This window comes from Diplotaxodon limnothrissa, linkage group LG5 (assembly GCF_057381915.1).
Source record: "Diplotaxodon limnothrissa isolate DT_005_m linkage group LG5, D_limnothrissa_male_GT1.1, whole genome shotgun sequence".
Classification (NCBI taxonomy): domain Eukaryota; kingdom Metazoa; phylum Chordata; class Actinopteri; order Cichliformes; family Cichlidae; genus Diplotaxodon; species Diplotaxodon limnothrissa.
In genome coordinates this window covers 37,433,927-37,457,325 of record NC_140600.1, presented here as the reverse complement: position 1 = coordinate 37,457,325, position 23,399 = coordinate 37,433,927, and the positions used below count along the sequence as shown (strand labels likewise).

The window sequence follows — 23,399 nt, the reverse complement described above, 5'->3', positions numbered from 1 at the left end:
TATCACAAATGTATCAGCACTTCTAAAGACCTTCCTCTTATTTAAGAACTTCTTGATCCATGTCCTCTGACTAGTTGCTTAGGTGGCTGAGTATTTCCTGGCAGGAAACAGCAACTTCCTTCACTAGTTAAACCACGGCAACCAGCTAATGCTTGGTTTATGCACAAGCAGGGGTAGTGTGCAGACAGTCCGCAGGCAGACAGGCACGTGCATGTTAAGTGGAAGGTGTCCTGACAAATGCAGCTTTAGCCGATGGGCATCTGCTCAATGTGTTTGTGCCTTTTGGAGCCCTTCAATTGACTATTTGACTAACATTAGGTTTGTGCTTTAGTTGTGGCGAGTGAAAGTCTAGTATTTTCATTAGCCTGTTTCTTAGCCCTAATCTGCCAACATGTGCATTTTAGCTTTGCAGCCGTACAGTTGACAAAATGCAACTTGCTAACCAAGCTAGCAAGAGGCAAAACACACATTGGCACTCCATTCTTTCATCAGGTATCTTCAGGATGGAAAAATCAACATGAAAACATTGAGTCCACACGCAACAGGCTGCATCACACTTGCTTCATATGTCGTGGATACATGTTAAAGCACTCCTAAACCCACAATTTATTTTAAATTGCTTTAACCCTTGTATGGTGTTCGGGTCTGTGAGACCCGTGTTCGGTTTTTTTCAAAAGAAAAATTAAACAATTAATTATTTTTTCACGTGTAAATGTGTTGTGTCTTTCCACTCACTCCACTTGATTATAACTGATTTATTTATAACATTTTATATAAAAGAAAAACGAGAAGCACATTAATTCATAAATGTGATCTAACAAAGGTAAAGGGAAAAAATTAACCATGTTTGCTGTTCATATGTCTTGTAATTGGGATGAAGTAAACATCTGTTGAGTAATTTAACATAAAATTGTTTGATAGTGTTAATTTGGAAAGCCAAAACTCTAGCGGGTCCACCAGACCCATGAACACTGGCTGAGTAACAAAAATACGAACACCACACAAGGGTTAAACAAATGAAACAAAGAAGACAGAATATATGAATAAGTGCATTGTAGAGCTGTTTTTCTGCCTTTGTACAGACCCCGCTGGCTAAACCAATGAGTTTACTGGACAGACATAACCGTAACCAAGCATTCATGTGTATGTAAATACAGCAGTACCCAAATTCTAACGGTGAAACCAAACAGGAACTAACAGGGAGTAAAATCAATACAAATCTATAGTATGGCCAACTAAGTATCTAAGTTATAGTATAGAGGTAATAGCTACAGATGTAATACAAAAATTACATGGAAAATCCTTTCTTTTTATCCATATTACACAAGGCTGTGTACAAGGAAAAGAAAAATTCCACCTGTGCAATGGAGAAAAGAAAAAAAAAGCCTCCCCTTGGGTCACCAGACGTTTCTTATTCATTACGAGCTACAAAGCATAACAAAGAGAAGGCTTCTAGCCCTTCATCTGCCTCTTCATTCCATCGCTCCCTCTTTTCCTCCAGCTCTTCATGGAGAACAGAGAGGGGAATCATTCAGTGGCTGAAAAGGTTCAAGTCTAGCTGTAGGCTGGAGTTCCTGCGTCTGCCAGGGGCACCTGAAGAGGGGCAAACATTTACCAGCTAAGAAAAGGGGGGGAGAAAAAAAAATTAACAGCCTGCAGGGTCTGCGGTGAGTGGTGGTGTAGGGCCCTTGGAGAGTTTGTCTTGTAATTGAGTCAATTGTTGACCCCCTGTTCACGCTGCCTCTGCAAATCTTGTGAGGAAAAGCCTGCCGAATAACTAATGTTCTCTCTCTTTCTCTCCCTCCTGCTCTTCATCTATCCATCTCCCGCTCCTCTTCACTTTCCCCCTTTCCTCCCGTTGCTTTCCGTTGTCTCGGGAGGATAATTGTGCTGCGAGTACAAGGCAGCCATTTAGGGAGGGGAGGACTGTTCAGGGATCTGCTGAGGCTTACAATCTTCTTTTCACCCCAAATCTTTCTTACCCAGAGCTCTCACTCTCTCGTCTCTCCTGCATTCTCTCCCTTTTTCATTCCTCCTTTTGTTTGCACCGTGGGATGAATTTTAATCACTCCACTCTCCACCTCCAATCTCAGTCGCCCCCCTCCTCATTTTTTCCCTCTTTCCCGAGCCTGGCCACTCAGTCCCGGTTTCCAAGTTGCATATCCAGCACCACAGCACCTTCTCTGCTTGCCACTCCTCCACTGATCATCTCCTTGCAAGTTCCGACACAACCAGAACACAGATGAAGCCCTTTGATGATCGGAAAAAGAAAAGAGCACGTTATTTGTGACTCCAGGTTTTAGTGCGGGCCAACTGTCTCTCACAGGGACAGATGTGACTTGAGAGTGAAAGAGAAACAAGGTGAGAATGACAAAGAGAGGAGCATCGCATTCTGTTTGTGAAGAGCGATCATTTTTAAATGCCTCCTTCATTCGAGAACACTTTGTTTGCACAAGGGCTCTGCTGTTGTGCTCCCATTGAGGCAGCTTATCCCGAGGGACAGTGCAGGCCAGGCAAACTGTTGTTATTCACATTTCACACATGTACTAATTAGCAGGTCCTCTTAAAAAGAAAAGTGCTTTATTACAGCTTTAAAAAGTGAGAGTAAAAGTGTGTTAGCATAAGAAATAAGTAAAAGATAAAAGTCAACCCTGGCAAACACATGTCACGCTTCCTGACAATCTAAATATCCTTCATTTCCTTTCTTTGTCCTGCACATTTGTCTCACTCTCTTATTGGCCGGCATCAGTTAAAGACAATAATAAATTGATTATTATGTGATTATTTGCGGTGACACGATCAGTGGGTCTTATAACTTACAGTTTCATTACAGAGCAGACAACACAAACTCTTCTTGAGCCTTATGGTTCTGTTATTGCTGAAAAGCAAGTTTACAAACTTAAAGTACTTTTACTTAAATACTTGTAGTTAAGTACTTGAATAGATCTTTATAAAGGTACTCCAACAACATCTCGCTCTCTCTTCTTCTAGCTTGTATTTCTTCCATTTTTTCTGATTTACTCATTCTGATACATTTACAAAGATGAAGCTTATAAGACATGTGATAAACTTAAAATTGACTTTTAGGGTCACAGTAATGGAATAAAGTGACTGAGAATCAGAATCAGAATACTTTCATAATCCCTAAGGACATTATGTACATGATTGAAAAGAAAGAGCACTCTAAGTAAAGGACAAAGAAATAAGTAAGAAAACGTTAAGCTAAAGAGAAAAAGCAGGAGCAACAGTGTCAACAGGGTGCATGCTGGTTGATGCATGCGCACACATGAATGAGTTTGTTCTTGTTATTTCATCACATCCTGAATGAATTTAAGTACTTTTGTATATAGTTAATTGAAGAAAGATTGTTTAAGATGCCATCCAGTGAAATCCTTTTTAGAATGATGCTAACAGGACTTTATAAAGAAAGAGCATCATTTCAGTAAAGTCAAAAGACTTCAATGTTAAGGGATTAACCACAGAAACGTTTAATTTGAGGTTTTTAATTTTCAGGATTAAAAAGTTCAACCGGGCTTTGCCGATCTGCAAATAAACCCAGTTACACAAGAGCTTTCAAGACTAAACCACTCAACAGTCTACCATGAAATAAAAATGCTTCTTACAAGTAATCAAATTAAGACATTAACGCTGTAAAAGCACTCATTTAGCTTAATATATGCTTGTACACACAATTAACCACTTGTTGCGATTAAGTAGTTTCATTCAAAATTCTAACAGATTTCTTTATGAATATATAACTTCAACGGTGCTAGCATATTATGGCTTTTAAAGTCAAGAATCTCAATACCACCAGATGCTAGGGTGTTTACCTTTAGTTTTAGGATATCAGCATCCAGTCACCATAATTGTTTACTGCTCTTTCATCTGTTGTTCCTCAGGGAGAGTCAACTCCTAACTGCCTCTCTCTGCCTCTCCTTCCTCCTCTCTCCACTAACCACGGCCCTCCTTGTGGAGTGTTTGTTAGGAAATCCTGAACAAACCGTGGCTGTTTGTTCTCTCTTTGTCAATGACAGGTTTTTATAGACTTCTACTATTGACAATCGTGTGACTCCTGTTGGCCTCACACAAGCTGGATAACACTGTGCAAATAGGTATATGTACACACACATTCACAATCTGCCCAAAAAACACTCAAAACTGTGTCCGAATCACCCAGAGGTCTTTGCTGGTGGCAAGAGGAGATCAATTAGAAAGGGAAGGATTTATATCGATATGCATATACTGCTCAGTTGGAATCATCCTCAAGCAAGAAAATCAAACTGCTTAATGCTGCAGTTTAAGGGACCTTTTAGGACCACAGTAAGGAAACACACTGAAATTTGTGCAGTATTCCTTCAGCAAACCCAGTTATCATGCTGCTGAACAACTTCACAGCTCTTACATTTTATTTGAACTATATCTGCTGACCGGCATCAACAGCCAGTACTGGCCTGTCACAGACATATATCAGTATGTATATCTGACATGTTCCAACTTGAAAACTCTTTACTGACAGAACTGGAAGCAGAAATCACATTATCGAGTTATGTCAAGTAGAGTGGCTTCAGGGAGCTAACTTGTGAGTTAATAAACAATAAATGTATAATTTTTACTTTTCAATAACACAAACATGCTGTTTGTAGTGGACTTGTGCTTCTGTAAATCTACACCGTAAGTATGTCAAACCATGACCAACGCCACCAGCAAAAGGTGGCCCATTCAGTATTGTCATTTCCTCCTATACATTTCTTCGTCTTCTGGATGAACTGGAGGAGAGAAATGAACAACTATTGGCTTCGTGACGCAGCTGCAGAGCAAAGGAGGCAAACGACACACATGTTTAAATGCTCACAACAATGTTGGAAACTTGCACAGAGTCTCTGCATAGATTCAACGCAGAAGTCTAAAATAAGCTTAAAAGTATGTACTGGTATCAGCCCTGAAATTGCAGTATGGGTCTGGCCTAGCGTGCATACGTGATATATGGGGCTCGTGCAGTAATGCAAAAAATTTGGAGTAATTTAGGTGTGAAGCTTTTACTACGGACAAGGCTGCCCATATACAAGGAGACATAAAGCACATTTTAGTGATGCTCTATTACAAAATTCTTCGTTGATTCAAATAAATTACATAGTTTCATTTAATTTTGACATTTTATTTGGAAAGACCAACGGCAGTCAACAGGGTGAATGGTGCAGATACCTGACGTCCACCTCCCTGGAAATGTAACTACATGTCAGGTCAACACAGACGCGACTATTATGAGACTTCCTGTGCATTTCCAAGTACTTTTTGCCACAGTTTTTTCATTTTAACTGTGAGAGAATAACAATCATCGCCTCGATATAAGAAGTAATAATCAATGTCTCAATATAATAACTCACAAATTACAGAGCTGCTGAAACTATTGGAATGGATGCGAGGGAATGTACAAAGATGGCGAAAAATAGAGAGAGAAAATATGTTTACCCCTGAAAAAGACTGACGACAACAAAGAGTGGGGAACCAGGAGGGAAAAAAGTCCCCGTACTTTGTTTCTATCTGCTGGTACTACATAAAACACCGGGACACAACCACACGGTAATTAGCTGCACCAGCACAATCTCACTTACGTAGGTTACATCAGCTGTGTTAGACAGGCTAAAATCTTTGCAATGAACAACATTATATAAAGGCTTAAGCTAAAATAACATGATAGCTTGCGGTTGCATTGGTAGGCTTCACATTCCAGCCTGTCCTGTCAACAAAATAAAATGTTAACATTTTAAATAAATGGCCTGCCACTGAGTACCTCTACTGCTATTGGTACTGATCACTAGATTTCTGGTATCGTGACATCTCTAATTGACCTTAATGAAACACAGCGACAGTGGCCCGTCACCACTGCCATCAACAACAAGACGTCAAGTATGAATTCAGTTAAATGAAACGGCAGCGAGAAGGACTCTCCAGATTCTTTTACTGTGACTCAGAGCAAAAAGAAAGCTGAAAAAAGGGATCGTGCAAGTGACTGAGAGAAAGCGAGAGAGTGAGAAAGAGGTTGACAAAAACACACTGGGAGTAAAGCAGAGCTTCTGTGTCAATGGGGGAGATCATGGATGCCAGCAGGGGTCTCAGTCTTCAGGACAATAGACCCCCAACTGAGCCAAGACCCTTAATACCCATACTCCCATTTCACACATCTTTGCGAAGCACCCATACAACCCACATCCATCTCTACCCCCCCGGCCTACATGCTCTGGCAGCTTGGAGACAATGGCGTGAAACTCCAAGTGGTGCAGCAAGGGGGCCTTTGGGAGGACTCATACATGAGCCATCAGGACACCTTGTCTTTGTGTATTGTAAGATAATAGCAACATCTCAGGAAAACCAGTAGAGGCTTCCTCTGTCCTGGAGTGAGCTGTTAAGAATGACCGGGGCATCAAGTGTCAGTGATAAATGGATCATTATCATCTGATCTAAGGTGAAGTGTGGACTTCATAATGAGTCTCTGTGTTAGGATCACAGCTGCCATTGAGAGCCTGTTGTGCTGCCACTTAAATGACTGCTGCGACTGCTTGGTGACCTTCAGCATAGGGAGATTCTTCTGGGATACAGTTGGTTTTGTACTGAAAGTCAATGTGGAATAAAAATGTCCTCAGTGTCCACCTGCCAAAGCATAATTTAATTTTTTGTCCCCCCAAAATTTAAAAATCTCACATTGACTGCAGACAAACATCTTAAAATCTTTTGGGTGTGATCGGGTCAGCGTAACGAAAGAAACATGCAAATATTTCTCTTATGCAAAAAGAAAACATGTTGAAAAAACTCATCGTTGGGAGTGGGGAGGAAAAATATACCTCAACATCCTGGGCAGCTCCAAGGGAATTCTGGCTCAGACCCAAACGCTGGAAACAGGGTGAAGAAGGCCAGGCTTTGTGGAGTAATGTAGCAGGGAGCACACTGAGGGGCCTTAACTAACTAAGAAATGATTTGCTTTGGCAAAAATTTGAGTTTTTGCAAAAAAAACAAACAAAAAACACTTTTGACACACCTTCGGAAAATAAAAATGTTTGTGTGCACATTTCATTTTCCCACCTAATTCCCTAAAACGAATCCTTTGGCAAGTCATTATTTGCTTTTTGCTGTTAAGAAAGCTCCCTGCATCTGGACCACTTGGGCATTATCAGGGTAACAAACTTTAGTCACGACCTAGCTTAGCTCCACTAGCCTCTCGACTCGGCTACTGCCCTCCACTCAAGTAGACCCCCTCCTCCATTTACAAGGCCCTTCAGTAGTCGGCCGGTTGCTAGACAATGTGCTTGGTTATGTGGGTTATGTAAAGACCCTCCTGCACACAAAAGCCAATGTGGGCGCCTGTTATGTGCAGCTCTTCAGAGCCCCGGGTCAGTTAGCAGAAGAGTTCTGGCACTAACACTCCAAGTTAAAAACGTTTGCTCTTCAGCGTGTTTATGGAGAGGAGAGGAGGATCAGTGAAATATCTTCTTCTTAGTAGTTTCACTTCCTGTTAACTTCCAAACCCCTGTGGGCTGAGGTTAAAACAACCCCCTTCTTGACTTCTGGGTGTATTAGTTTGTGTTAGTAAAGGTGAACGTGTGTGCACATATGTGCATGCATGTTTATATATACACTGGGATTATGCAGCTCTGCTTCTTGCTTATCTCACAGAAACACAATATTCTTGCAATCATTTCCTCTAAATTGGCCAATATCAAATATCCAATTCCTTACACACTCAAGATGCTATTAAGTAGAACTAGTAGAAAAAAAAATGTCTTCACAGTGTTAAAACTAAACTTTAGTTACTTTTATCACAGAGCACTTTCCCTTGATCAGACATAGTGACAGTTTCTTAAGATTTCCATCATAGCACAAGTCTGCGACAGCATATAGTAAAATACAACCAGAGCTCCATGGTTATAACTGTGAATATCTGAAGCCATTTTCACAAGTTAACCTCAGACCAATTTTCCAGAGTTCTAACATTTTGCACCAGACAGCATCTTCACTCCCTAAACCACCGTTCAGGATGGCATAGAGAGTGCATATCGGAGCTGCGTGTACTAAGGAGGTGGTCAGTAAAAGATCCTTTACTGTCCGATCTTACTGTGGCAGACATTTGCCTTCACACGCAGCTCTGTCAGGAGACATCTACATAATTTTGAGGCTGCAGCGCACACATTAAAACAGCTTTGGCCCAGTCACATAGGCCGGGGACCCCACTGCCAACCACCACTTGCTAAAGAAAAATGTGTATTGCCCGACCATTTGGTGGGTGCTTGCTTACTATAGCTGGCAGTCACTGGGTACAAAGAAAGTGCTGCACTAAAAACCTTGTTGCAACTGGCCGCTAGGAGATTTCCACGGTAACCCACAGTTTGGATAGATGGATGGTGACTCATCAACCGCTTGACAAGTGGTAGTGAAACTCAAGAGCGTGACACAAACTGTTGCACTTTTTCTAGGTTTTGCTACAAATCAGGCGGCAGTTTGCAAGTGTTTGCAGACAAGTCGTTATTTTCCGTGAAAACTACGTGCAATCGTGGAAATCTGCTAGCAATCAAAGCATTCACAAGGTTTTTGGTGCAGCACCATCAGCACATGTATGAAGGAAGAAATGTAACAAAGGGGGAAAAATCTGTGCAATATTGGACCATATAAAACTATCAGCAAAAAGCTTTTACATTTAAATAAAAGCATAAGGAAAGAGAAAATTCACTTCCAGTTAGATGAAACCACAAATTTTACATCAACAAGGCCTCAACTTTCAGCTGGCTGTGGTTCTCTTATGTTCCCATTTCATATATCATATGCCATTAAAATGTTTAATTCCATACTAGTAAATATAAATTACTTACAGTGTTGGTTTTTCACTTGGAGTGTTTATGATAATGCGCTCGTGTCAGCGACTTTATTCTGGATTAGTCTGTGAAAGGAAGCACAGCATCTGTCGGTGCACAAAGGTGACAACAGACAGCGAGAGCCCTCCAGGCAGTGACACGGTGGTAAGCCACACACCTCAGACACACCACAAGTCTTCTCTGATGGCCAACCAGCAGAGGCAGAAGCACTGAGGCAAAGTGCAACGCTATGTGTTCAGCACAGAGACACACGGTTTTGCTTACACAGTTATACACATACATTGAATTGATGTTTGCACACCACAGTGTCTCCTAACATACTGCCAGTAAGTGATCAGACATGAAGGGGACCCACATAAACATGCCAAAAGCCTGACTGTGTGAAATTACAGAACTGAACACTTTGGTTTGAGGAAAAACCGCAGAATTCGTTTACAGAATAAAAAAAAATTAAAAAAGAGTGAATAAAATATGACTGATGACATTTGTTAATGTGACAACTTGTTTTTCAGTAGAATATCGTGTTAGTCACACTCCCAAAAACAAGAAAGAAATATTAAAGCTTAAATAAATATTCTTATGATTGACTCTTGGTTTGCATTATTTAAAAAGTAAAAACGGTGGCTCAGGAATCTTCAGTGTGCATGTTTACTGTGTTTCTGTCTTGTAAACAGTAAATCAATATTTTGTGGGAGTCAGCAGACAAACAGGCATAACTGAAGATGCCAGCTTGGGCTTCAGGAAGTTTAAAAACATTAACTCATTACTTGGATTTTGTGAGCATAAAATCTTTATCTTAGTCCGAGGGATTACCAGTTACAGGCTAATAAAGAGGCCTGTGTGTAAGTTGTGTATATATACCGTTTATTTTCCATTGCAACAAGAGACAGTAAATGTTTTACAGTCTTTTAAATTTCAGACACTTTTTTCCGCTGCTCTCCCACAAATAAAACTTACAAAGACAAACTGTGTTTAGGCAACCTGAGATGAACGTGGACTGCAGTGAACTCCTAATTGAAATTTCCATCTTGTCCTAGACAGTCACCTCCACCCACAGAGAAAGCGCCCGTATCTCTGAAACATCTAAACACACACTTGCACAAGGAGACGACCAGAGACACACACACGTATAGGCGCTTACATGCGCGTGCTCTCACTCTGACACCCCATTGCCCTCACACAAACTCAGTCTGACAAGCTGGAGCATGTGTGACCGAGCACGCTGGCTGGAAACAGACATCTCTGTGCCCCGAGGCTCGGCCCTATCCCACAGGAAGCTGGAGTGTGAGCTGGGACACACAAGACGAGGGAAGGAGGAAGACGGGGAGCAGCCGCAAGGATTCGGCTCACCATTTACTGGAACATGTCGGTTCTTTTGTAATTATAACACTGATTTGTTGGGGTGAGTTGTTAAGTAACTTGATTATGATTGCAAGGAACTGAGATACAAGGCGAAAACAAAAAGTGCTGCATTACTTCGAAGCAAATCTTTGAGGGATGAAAAAAATCTGATCTGAAATGAGGGTGGAAAAGTGGACCCATCCAGGACTTCAAGAAAAGTTTGAGAAAAGGTTAAGCTGAATTACTCTGACACAGTGAAGAGGTCATAGTTTTACTTTAGCTGTTTTCTGTATTTGTTCTCTTTCCAGTGTTAAAACCACAGATTCCTAACTGTAACCCCGTTTCCAAGTAAACAAAGTCTCTTTTCCATTTCAATTATTTTTTTCAGTCAGAAAAGATTGCCCCACACTCACAAATGATGATTTGAGATTTGACTGATTTGAGATATTAGTGACTGATTACATAAGAGAGCATTTAAAGTCACAACCTGTGACTTTGTTGACCACAAAATAATAAATACCCCCAAAGATGGCAGCTGCAAAGAGTGTTGTCCCATCTTTACCAGCTCAATTCCCATTTCTCCGGTTTTGTAGAATTGTTTTGACCTGTTGATTTCAGTACAATTCAGTCATTGTTAAACGTTGATTCTGGTTATTAGGCAACAATTTGGTATTCTGAAAGGGGAAGGAGCATATTCTCGCCCCTAAAAATAAAAAGTCAAGCTTACAAGCAACACAATGCACCTTTGCTGGATTATACAAATGTCAAATTTTGCAGCGTCACTGATATTTAAGGGTGACTTTGCTGACACGATCTCAGAGTTATCCCTTGTCCTCTCAGCAGCTGCTATACAGAGTACTTTCACGAAGGCTTGCTTGTTGTTGAATGAAATGTTTCACACAAAGCTCAGGAGTTCAAAGTCTGAACTGACTGACTCTTAGCATCTGATAAAAACAGTGCACCCAAAAGTTCACCTAATCACCAACAACTTCCTTCCTTGCACAACATCCACATCTGGGACCCTTCGCCCACTCTGTAAGCCCAGTAAGCCCAGGCATGTGCACACAGCACCTAACATTCGCACATACACAAAACCGAACGCACAAGTGCTCACCACATTTCTGCTGCACAGCTGCGTGAGAAGACAAGAGTCGATAAATAATGCCTTTGAATGGGATCCTGTGGGTTTTTGTTGTTTGAAACTTTGAACATCCACCGACTGTTCCCTACAGCATAACAAATTCCCTTTCGTATCCCAAATGAAATGCTGCCCTTACGACACCGAGAACATCTGTCGGTCTGTCAGCTGGCCCGAGCTTTAAACGGAGTACAGGTGCCAGCAAATAAGGGCCAATAAACGGGCTCCAGAGGAACAACTGCCTGACCTGTCCTGAATAGAAATGACAAAGCAAAAGGTTTAACTGCAGCAGACGGGAAAGTTCAACAAAGTCACAGCCTGCTGCTGCTTAGTCATCAGATTAGGCCTGCAGTGAGAGTGCACGGCAATATGTTAATTCAGAAATATTCTTTATCAGATTATAAAGAAAAGGGATTAGAGGATCAGCACAGACTGTAAACTACGTGGAACTATGCTTTATACACAACTTATCTAAACCTTAATCAAAATAACAGAGGAGACGTTCATGTTAGAGAAGCTAATCTTATATATGGTAATCTTACAAGCTCAAGAAAGCTAAATGCAGCTAACACCAAATGATTACGCTCAAACGTCAGGTGTGCGCTCCACTTTCATTTTACTACAAGACCACTTACTTTAACGAGGACTATTAAAGAAACATCTTTAATAAAACTGTCAGTGTTATTTAAAATTGCCTTTATTTAAAATTGATTTTACTAATAACGTCATAAGAAGAAAAAAGCATGTCTGTGTAAGCAAATTTATCTGGAAAAGAGGATTTAAAAATGCGCGCACACACAGACACATTGTGACGTGCATAAAGATATCTGGAAAAAAAGATCTAAACACCTTGGCAGTATTTTTCATTCATTCTGTATGGAAGGGGGCTGCAGTGTTTCATGCATGCACTGGGTGAAAAGCTGGGAACCACAGGTTGCCAGACTATCACAGTGAGAATCCACAGCGTTGTACGTGGGGTGAGAACAGAAAAGTGAGCGTGGATCCCTGTTGACTCTCTGTGTATTCATCTGAGCCCGGTCCCATAAGCCCGACATAAATGCCCAGCATGGTACTGCGATTCCCCCCGCAGCCCAAAGACCAAGAAGCGCAGTCTCACAGCCTCTTCCTTTCACTGTACCGTGCCCTCTCTCTGCTTCTGCCCAACAATGACAGAAAGACAGTGTCTCACCCCCCAGCTACTCTTCCGTTGTCTCACGCTCTCCTCAAACTTCTGCTAGCAGGTGCAATACTGTGGCAGCTCCGGTCCCACAGGCTAACCCCACTGCACCACCCCTCTGGCATAAAGACAGTGAAAAGACATTGATGAGAACAAGAAGAGGAGGATGAGAGGACAACAGCTACAGACCTGAAACAACAACAGCTGTGACAGTCACATTGTCATTCCAACATTTGTTTCACGCTGAGTGCAGCGGCAGGTCAGTTCACGGCATGGGAAGCCCGGGACTGCACAATTTGCATCCTGAGCTCCAGACATATCAAATATAGTGTATCAAATCAGAACAGCAGACAATAAGTAGTCGTAGTTAATGGTTTGTTTCCATTGTTTTTAAGCTGTGGTTTACGTTTTCTGTAATTACACTCAAATTTCCATTCCACCTTAACAGCAGCTCTCCTCAGGAGATGATGTGAAACCACAGGCATCACACCTGCATCCATCCAGTCACAACATGTAGGTGTGCCATCTACTCCAGGTCCTCTCCAAGAAAAATGGCCTGCAGGGAGCTTTGTGTGTGGCCAACAACAGTGGCTACTGGTGCTCAAGAAACAACAAACTCCACCACAAGATGTAACTTCAGAGCACAGTTTTACTGACAGCTGTGTTGCACCATCACTCGTCTCAAGCTTTACTTTGAAATTCCACAACAACCAGTATGTGAGAAAGTGTTTTCAAAGCACCTTAGCAGGATGAGCCGATGTTTTCTTTCAGACGTGACGTTTTTAGTTGGCTTCTTCCATTATTTCATGTGGTCTTTGGGTCAGAGTTTCACTCAGACACACACAGAAAGTGAGCCATATGAAATGGAGATGCTACTTCAGTCTAATACCTGGTTCTTTTCCTCCCTAATGACTGTATAATCACACCCAGAAGGTTCTGAATAATTAGTCCTAATGGTGTTGATTTTAAACCCACAGTCCAGAGCTACAGTGTGAGAACATTTCAAAGAACCCCGAACAGAAAAGTAGTGGAGACTTTTGTAATGCCAAAGTTAATGGCTGTCTCACCACTCCCACCAAGAGCCAATCATCTGCTTCCTAACAAAATATGAGCCAATCGTGTTGCCACAATAACACTTGACACCAGCTGAGGTGGGGTGACGGGCAAATCTACTTAAAGATTAAAGATGTGGGTAAATGTTTCTTGGTCTACTGCAGCCGTTATAGCGGTGCTGTTGTGAAACTTGCAACGTAGTGTTGAACTAAAGAGGATAAACTGTTTTTAAACCTTAATTTATGGTAAATTCACCAAACTTTTTGAGTCTTTAATTTTTTTATGTCTGGCTGGAAATGTAAATTAAAGCATAAGCCCCCCTCCCCGTCCACTTTGATAGGTGCACGATCTTGTTGACTCAAAACGGCTGCCTTGAGGTGACGCCAAGATGGCTGCCAAGTAGCAAAACATTCTTTTACAGAGACTTTGGGTTAAGTCATATAAAAGAGGAAATCCCATTAGAGCAAACAATCAAATGACTCTGTAAACAGGGAGTCTGAGAGTCCTTTTTATTATTGTTTTGGTTTTGCGCTTCTCTCTTATGTAGAATCCATTGACTGAGGATATTTATCCATATTCAACTCCAATGTCAGGTATTTATTAAGAAGAAGAACTACAAGTCCTGTAGGCCATTAAATGTTTGTGGAAATGGCACAAAGAGAAATTCCTGCAATTATTTCTGGGACAGCTTACGGTCCAAACTAAAGTGATTATTGTGACAGGCCTGCTCCACACAACGCTGCAGCACAGCCTGTGGACTGTTAACCTTGGGAGGCCTTGTTTCATGTTTCACCACATCCCCTAAAATCATATATGTCTTAAGAGTTCTTCTTTACTGGCTCTCTTTCTATTAGTTATTGGCTACAAGGAAATGAAGGCCGTCCCTGCGTAATTAATGGGCTCAATTACGTAAGTGAGGAGTGGTCTGCAGTTTGCTGTGAGCAGGACCAGATGTCCCACGGGCCCGCTAGTTGAGAAACGCAGTTGTTCTGATCACTTATGGTGGGGTCAGTGCCTGTACCAAGACCTAGCTCGCCCCCACGCACTAACCCAGACCCTCTTTTCTTTCTCTTGTAAATAAAGACTTAATGGTTTACAAGCCCTCAAATAACCATAATACCTTCAGAGTGAATTAGCTGGCAAAGCAGCCAGACACACAGGCAGAAGAGGTGCCCACATAAGCCTCTCTCTTTTTCAGACGTAGCTTTTTTTAAATGCTTTAACTGAAGTTTAATTCTCTTTCTTAACTTAAACGTTTTAGTTTAGACAACATTTTAAATACTTTTTGATACCACAGCAACAATTTGCTTCTGGCCTTGTATGGTGGCAGTGTGTGTATATATATATATATATATATATATATATATATATAACCAAGTGGCCGGCATAGTGTACAGGAACATCTGTGCCGAGTATAACCTGGAAGTCCCGAGGTCAAAATGGGAGATGCCCCCAAGGGTGGTGGAGAATGACCGAGCTAAGATCCTGTGGGACTTCCAGATACAGACGGACAAAATGGTGGTGGCTAACCAACCGGACATAGTGGTGGTAGACAAACAGAAGAAGACGGCCGTAGTGATCAATGTAGCGGTTCCCAATGACAGCAATATCAGGAAGAAGGAACACGAGAAGCTGGAGAAATACCAAGGGCTCAGAGAAGAGCTCGAGAGGATGTGGAGGGTGAAGGTAACGGTGGTCCCCGTGGTAATCGGAGCACTAGGTGCGGTGACTCCCAAGCTAGGCGAGTGGCTCCAGCAGATCCCAGGAACAACATCGGAGATCTCTGTCCAGAAGAGCGCAGTCCTGGGAACAGCTAAGATACTGCGCAGGACCCTCAAGCTCCCAGGCCTCTGGTAGAGGACCCAAGCTTGAAGGATAAACCGCCCGCAGGGGCGTGCTGGGTGTTTTTTATATATATATATATATATATATATATATATATATATATACATGTATCATTAAGCTTGTGAGTGTCAGCACATTATCGTGTTGAAAAAAAACACCATTTTCTATATCTAAAGTTTAGATGTTAGCTGTGCTGCGAGCTGATTTACATGCTCCTGATGTAATCCCCTTGCTGTGCATTCAGTCCTGTGCCGGTGCTGCGGCAGGAAAACCTTTCAAACATTTGTGAAACTGAGCTGGTTTTTCAGTGTAAAAGTAGGACTCGACATGAGGAAAAACTCGGTTAAACTGTTTTACAGTTTCACTTTTATTTTAGATCTTTTTTAAGTATATTAAAAGGTTGAAATGATGCTGGGGGCAGCTTACATGGAGCCCTGGATCACTACAGTGAAAAACACTGCTCGATAGCTGGTTGTTAAGTGAGCCACTCTCGCTCATCTTAAACATCAGGGAATCTATTTGTAGGCTAGATGTGGGCCCGGATCTTTCCCATGCTGAGCAAAACAAACAGTCGTTGCTGGCACGAAATACAGAGGAGCCAGAATTATGCCTTATCTGATCCAAGTTCTTAAGCCGAGATGTGAATTGTTTCTGTCATTGCTTTTGTACAAAATACTTGTTGGAGGAAATCGTTTGAAGTGAGGGATTTTTTTAAAGCTTGATTTTTGAAAATAAATCTAGAAAATGCACAAGAACTGCAAAAATACTGTAATCGTTTCTCACTTCTGAAGACTTCGAGAGAAGACTGAAAACAAGAAAGACGTCACTTAAAGCTAGAAATGCCGTCAAACACACTGAAAAACCGCGGTTGCTCAATAAGCTTCAGAAAAATCAGTCCCTGTAGTTCAGTCAGTTAGGGCAGGGCCAGGCACTCAGTCAGCCAGTCAGGACGGTTGAGTTGTAAATGTGTTCCAGCAGGAAAAGCTTCAGAGCAAGGCGAACAGTCTGGAGTCGGCAACTTTCCCCTGCTCCATCTAGTGCACCGCCCTCCCTGCAGCCCACCCAAGAAGCAGCCCATGGGCATAAATTTGAGAGCCTGACTCGCTGCGGATTTAAAACAATCTGCATCTCTCTCCCTCTCTCTCACTCCAACTACTCCACAGCCACTATGAAATATTTTACTCCTTCACCCTTTACTCTCTTTCTCCCTTCTTTCACTTCCCCCCAAAAAAGAAAATTCCACTGTTAATGAAAATGGAAAGTTCTTTCTCAGCGTCTGCCAACAATATTGTTTTCCTAAAGGCTTAATTAAGTTTGCAAATATGTACCAAAATCACGGGAAGTGTTTTTTTCTTCTTTGTCTCTACTGTAAAGGAGACAACAACAATGCATTTTGCTGAAATGAAGTTAATTGTGTCTCACAAAACACAATCTTTCACTAGTTTGTTGTTTCCTGATGGGGATTGTTTTCTCAATAGCAACAAAGTAGGCCAGTTATGTTTTATGTCAGCAGACCACAGGGGACATAACTGTAAACAATACTTGATGCTGCAGAAGAAGAAACCGTTCGGTCGCTTCAGTTTAAGGCGTCAGAAACCCGACAAAACAAGCACACGCATCGCTTTTGTTAATCCTACGCTGCCGTGCTTTCCAGCTCGAATGGGTTTGGTTTGGTTGCAGATGCTTCTCTTTGTAGGCAGATTTATCATCCTGTTCCTGCTAGGAAAGCAATCAACAGATGTGACTTGTAAATTAAAATGAAGGTGGAGATTTCTGTTTGAATCATCTGTGAGAGGCCAACTTTCCATACGGAGCATGAAGTCTGATCAAAGCGCTCTGCGGACTGAACATCATGTCAGGTGTGCTGTAGTAAAAATGAGGCCGTATGACCGCGGGTGAAGTAACCCGCAGCAGATTCGTGTCAGTGTATCACTGGCAGTGTTCCTCGCATTTGGCTCGCAGTGGTAGCAAGTTATGCGTGCGTCACTATACTATGTCCGTGAATGCGGACAGATTTCCTGTTATAGCATCCAATCTGGTTAACGTGGCATTGGCTGGCCACTGTAGCTTCTCACAAATCACACTTGCTGTAGTTAAAGAGCAGCGAAGCAGGAATAGAAATAGACGTAAGAGGCTGAGCAGCCGGGAAAGAATGAGAAAGTAAGAAAAGACAAGGCAAGCAGACAAGGAGTAAGATTTATTTAGAAAGAAATTGAATATTTGGAAGGGAAGTAACAAAAGAAGACACACACACACACACACACAAAGAGAAAGAATCTGTATCTTTCTCTTTGTGGGTCCGACTGACCACACCACTCCTCTCATAAACATGCAGTACAAAGCCACAATGATATGTGGTTTAGGCCATTCATTGTTTTAAATTTGTTTTGTACCCCTATAAACCTGGAACACACTGACACTGAGGTCATTCAGAAAAAAAATGTATACAAATGGGTAAGTAGATCTGCACAATCTGCTTAGCTTCATTTCGGATTGGCAGACTTGGCACACAAAGTTCTTATCTCCGAGAAATGTGATTAAAACACACAGATGCTCCTCTACACCGTGGCTGGGTATCGGGGGGAACTAACAGAAGTGTTGCAGTAACTGCGAGTATTTTAAAGTAAATACTAGGCCTAAATCTTATCTTGTTATCTTTATAACATTTTCTTAAATCATGCACTTCAATATAAAAAAGGTGAAAAATTTCCCATTAACTCTGAAGCACTGACTGTGATAAATGTTTATATTGTGCACACTACCGTGCACTGTGACGTGTGATCAAAAAAGTAATGCTGCACTCACCAGTGACGTGTCAAAAAACAAACAAACAACAACAAGAAATCAAGACACACACTGCTATCGACATCCACGTGCATCTGCATCTCACTGCATGAAAAATGCAGCATAGCACGGCACGATTAAGCGCATATTTTGTGCTATATATGTGTTTTATACATACAGCTGAGTATATGGTTCAACTGCAGGCTTCCTGAGAACATATGCCAAGCCAGGAATCCTAAGACGTTATCTCATCTTAGATAACAGAGCTGTTCTCCAGAAGACCCATCACAACACACGCAACACGAGTACGCCTCTGCACTTCTTAACTTCTCGTCTCACTCTGTCTACTTCTGTCTCTAACCAAATGGGATTGGAAATGATCGTTCCAGCACACGGAACTGTTGGAAATGTTGCTGCTTCCACATAAAGTGCTAACGAGGAGCGATCTGTCTTCTTGTTGGAGAGGAAGAGAAAAAAGAAGAAGGAAAATTCTGAAGCATGCGTCCTGTTGAGGAAGTCAGAGGTCTTTAACAACTCATCGTATCAGGCGTGATATCTCAGGGCAACCCTACACCGCTGAAATCGTAAGGGTAACACCGGTGTTTATCCGTTTGTATTGGTGGAAGTCAGCGAGACGCAGGCAGCGAGGAGGGTGACTATAAGACAACTGTGTCGTAATTACACTGATGATGGCAGCACCCGAATGCATCGTGTCTGCTCTGCGTGTCTATGGCAACCTGGTGAAATAATAAACACCGCCTCCTCTTCGCTTTCTGCCATGAGTCACCAGCGGCTGAGAACACACACATTGAAACACACGCAGCAATCGACACTCACACATACGGGTACATAATCTTGCAAGAGCACAAAAACTCTGTGAATGAACCCGCATGCACACACGCACACACATCTGTAAACAACAAGCTCATTACATAGTCACTACTCACACACAGGAGCTTGATTGGCTTTTACCAATCTGATCGGACGACTGAATATAATCGTTACAAAATTACAACATCAGATTTGGTTTTCTCTTCCTTTCTTTTCTCATCCACAGTCGACCACCATCCCTCAAAGAAACCCCCAACCACACGCCCATTGTTGCAAACCGAGTGGGAAATGAGTGTGTATCCATGTGGGTTGTTAGTGCATATAAAAGCTATTCACAGTCTCACCTGGATCCTATTAGCACCAGTTTGATTTCTAATATCGACCACATGAGATGATAGTTAACAGTCGACCTACTTTGCTGCGCTTAAACGCACACATGTGCACAAACACATGAATGTATAAAAGACCGCCACCCTAATTCAAAGAAGAAGAAAGGACGATGGAGAAGGAATCGACCCCACCTTTTACTGCGTGCAGCATGCTTAATATCACATGCATGCACATATTCCCTCAGGCTCAGTCTTAGGATTTAATGTAAAAAAGAACCAACATTACTCTTAAAGTTTCCTGCTGCGCTCCACTAAAGCAACAATGTTTCCACACTGGAGCCACTCCTGATTTTTTTTAAAATAAGGAAACAGCTGGACTGCACCTATAAAATTTGATTACAGCTGCCATTAGCAGTTATTCTCATCCCTGATTAATCTGTCAACTGTTTTGGTTGATTAGTAGATAAATGTTTCATCTACAAAATAAAAATCAGTTGTGGGATCAGTCTTAACTCACCACTGTGGCTTCAATTTTTCATCATCTCTCCACCAAAGCAATTATATCAATTCCAGCCGACCTGTGTCTCGTTTTCCTACTGCTTTGAACTGATTATCTCTGCAGATTATTATTATTTTTAATCACCACTAACGCAATTTGTCTGGTACATCCTCTAGTGGCTGGGAAAGCTCCAAGTGACCACAAACAGTGATTTTCTGAATATTTCCCATGACTGCAACATTTCCCCTTTCTATTATGGCTGCCCTTTGGCTAATGTGATTCAAGATTTCTAAGTGTCTAATGCCTTTGCCCTCTGGTGTCAGCCCACTACTTAGTAACAACCACCCTCCCCGCCCCCTCATTCCTCTGCTTCATTTAAGCATCATTTGATGGATTCTAGGAAGAGGGGATCTTACAAAATCCTTTGTGTGAACTGACTGTAGGCTTCAGTTTTTTATGGTGAAAACAGACTTTTGGCATACATGTTTGAGGCTTCTTGTAGTAATATTCCGATTTTGGGGGGCTTAAAGATAACCAAAAATGTCATCACAACCAAAATCTATCCATTCTCAATGAACAATTGCAGATAAATGGTGACACACAAACTCAACTGAAGTTTTCTTGTAGTCTAAACACACAAAGAATCACAACCTGAAGAACCAGCATAAGCCTCAAATACCAGACCCCGTCATCAGAGATCTAATCAAACAGACCACCTCTTCATGAGTCAAAGGAGCATAGTCGGAGTTGAGAAAAGAATAGCAGGGGATACAGACAGAAAGGACTATCTGTGAGTCTGTGTGTGTCTTTGCTTATGTGTCCTTTGGAGCATCCCATGCCTGTCTACTCTGTTCTCTCTGCAGCCGAACCCGATTGGCCGTGCACTGTGAGCCTACGTGGTTTAGGCCAGGGCCGGCACAGACAGACAGCTGCTATTAAACCCTGATTGTTTCAGGTTCACAGGGTGTGAAAGGGTCTGATTGAGGGGCTGTGATCCCAGTGAGGGTGGTCTTTCTCCCCCCTCTTTTCCTCCACCTCACGCCCCCCCTCTCTGGAAGGTGGGAGGAGGGTATTGGAGAGGAGGAGGATTGTGTGTGTGTGTGTGTGTGTGTGTGTGTGTGTGTGTAATGGGGGGGTGTTGTAGGCATCACGTGACACGTGTTTCTTGCTGAGCGGACTAAAATGGAATCTGGACAAAAACACAGCACTTGTTGCTGCCTGCTTTTGGTTACATGTGTATCACATGACCAGTCGCCTTATAATGCCAACATTTAAGGTTGTCCACACCATAAATGCCACAGACAGCTATTTAAAAATTCAAGTTTAGCTGTTTCAGTGTCCAAAGTTTTATTCAAATGTAAAGCAGATGCAACAAATGTCTTTCATTTAAAGTGACAAACATTTCTTCCTTCGTTTTTACCAAGATGGAAGCGGTTCGTGCCACCACATCCAATTGTATTCAGCTTGAGAGAGACTTATCACTGCTCTGATATGGCTCTGATAATCCAGCTCAGTCCTCACCTGTGTCTGGCTCTAGGAGGACAGTCGCTTCCTGGATGGTGTATTTGTTTAAGAGCATTCCCATTAAGAAGCCTTTTGGTCTTAACACACGTGATAAAGACCAGGGAGGGTGAGGAAGCTCCCCTGCAGAGCTTTTCACATGTGACCAAAGGACAAGTGCACTTTCCCCCCTCAGTTTCTCCCCCAACTCAACCTTGAGTAGAGTGTGAATACTTGTAAAAAGCTAAATCTATGTTGCACTGAGTTTCACTGAAATGGAATTGAATAAAATATATCAACGTCGCTTGAGTGCGTGACACAAGAAAAACTGACTTCTGAGCTAAACGCTTCTATCACGCTCAGCAGGTATCCCACAATGCCTCCAGACCTGCCTATAAACCTTTAAATGTAAATTTATTTCATTGTAATTTATATCTATTTATAATTCTATAATTCTCTTCCCCTCACATGTTATTGGAGTGTATATATTGTGTGTGCATGTGAGCGCGTCTGTGCAAATACTGTTAAGGGAGGTTGTGAGTTTGTATGCCTAGCACTTCTCACTGTCACTTTGGAATAAATACGTGTTTGGCTCTCCCATTGAGTCCAGTGTTGACGCTCTTCAGTGCAGGGTCACTACATGAAGTCCAGCAGCCTAATCTTCTCACATTAGCAGCTACAGTGGCCTCTCGCAGAGATAATTAGATTAGAATCCATAATCTATCTCAGATTAACAACAGATTATGGTTATTCAATTCATATCCCCTTTTTTTCCCCAGAAGAAAGACAGAAGTGAAAGTCAGTTAATAAGAGATGTACAGGAGCTTTTTGTCCACTAAAGCCTCACACAGTGAGGTGTTGTTTTGTGGGTGCCCTGGCAGGACCTCACATTTGGAGCAGACACTGGCACCTCAAGTATTTCAGGTTACAAGAAACAGCTGTTCTCGGGTGGCCTTGCCGCCCTCCTCAGTGCCGGATGAGTGTATACCGTGCAGGCGGTCAGACCTCTCATGGAAGAACTTCTCCAGGAGATGAACGCACAACTTTAAAATGTCACGTCCAAACTCTGAGCCACTCCGTGCATCTCCACAAATGGGCAGAAAAAGGCAGAAGAAACAATTTGCAAGTGAAGATGGACCAATGCTGAACTCGGTTTTGGTTGATAAACAGAGAAATTAAACAGGTCCAATACTGAAATTTGGAGTGGCAAACTGTAAACTTTAAAAGTATAGAACCTGAATTAGGTAAAAGTCACGCAGCATCTGCTAAATGACCATTAGTGACACAACTGAAATTTATTTTCTCACTTTAAGAAAAGTTTCAAGTACTTAAACTCAACTTTCGGAGGATGAAGAATCTTCAGCCCGGTAACAATTACCAGTAATCGGCTGTGATTTGAGGAGCGAGCATAAATGAGCGGCACTGCTTACCTCAGGTTAATGCAGGGACATTCAGCATGAAACTTTCTGACTCGGTTCCCAGAGTCCTTGGAAGAGCGCTGAGGATCCAAGGACCGTGAAAGTAAGTCTGAGTTTCCAGTAAAGCCTCGCGTCTCTCCTTTTTTCTCTCTACTTTCTGCCAAGCGCGCTCGGATGGAGATAAGTGAATTGTTCACAGAAACCGACACATTGTTCTCCTTCAGGAGCGCTTTTCCATAGTTTGGTTCTTCAGAGCCGCTTTACGTAAACGGTGACAAAATTAAACCCCATGTTCGACTATGGAGTCCCGCAAAGCACCCTGGAGTCGGCTGCACAGCCAATGCGGGAATGTGCACCCCCTTCCCCCTCGCTCCCTCCCTCCCTTTCTCCCTCCCTTTCTCCACAGTCTGTGGACCACCCCGAAACAGGAAGTTCACTTTTTGTTTTTCTTAAAAAAAAAGGACCACGCTGCTTCAGCCTTCCCTTCAAAGTTAACATGCGCACCAGAATACCCAACGAAACCGAGAGATGGTCCATTTCTCACCCCATTCCTTCTGAAAAAGGCAGATTCGTTTACAGCAATAAAGGTGGTTATGTAAAGACATTACAGCATGCGCATGTTT

At 42.2% G+C, this 23,399-nt stretch overlaps 1 protein-coding gene across 1 annotated transcript in view; it reads right to left on the bottom strand.

Moving 5' to 3' along the window:
- The window catches only part of gli1 (GLI family zinc finger 1), a 50,958-nt gene extending 27,986 nt beyond the window's left edge, over positions 1-22,972 (bottom strand). Inside the window, exon 1 of the mRNA XM_085354696.1 lies at positions 22,789-22,972. The gene's annotated coding sequence lies outside the window, so the exon portion shown is untranslated. The remainder of the gene's footprint in view (positions 1-22,788) is intronic.
- Positions 22,973-23,399: the final 427 nt, after the last annotated feature.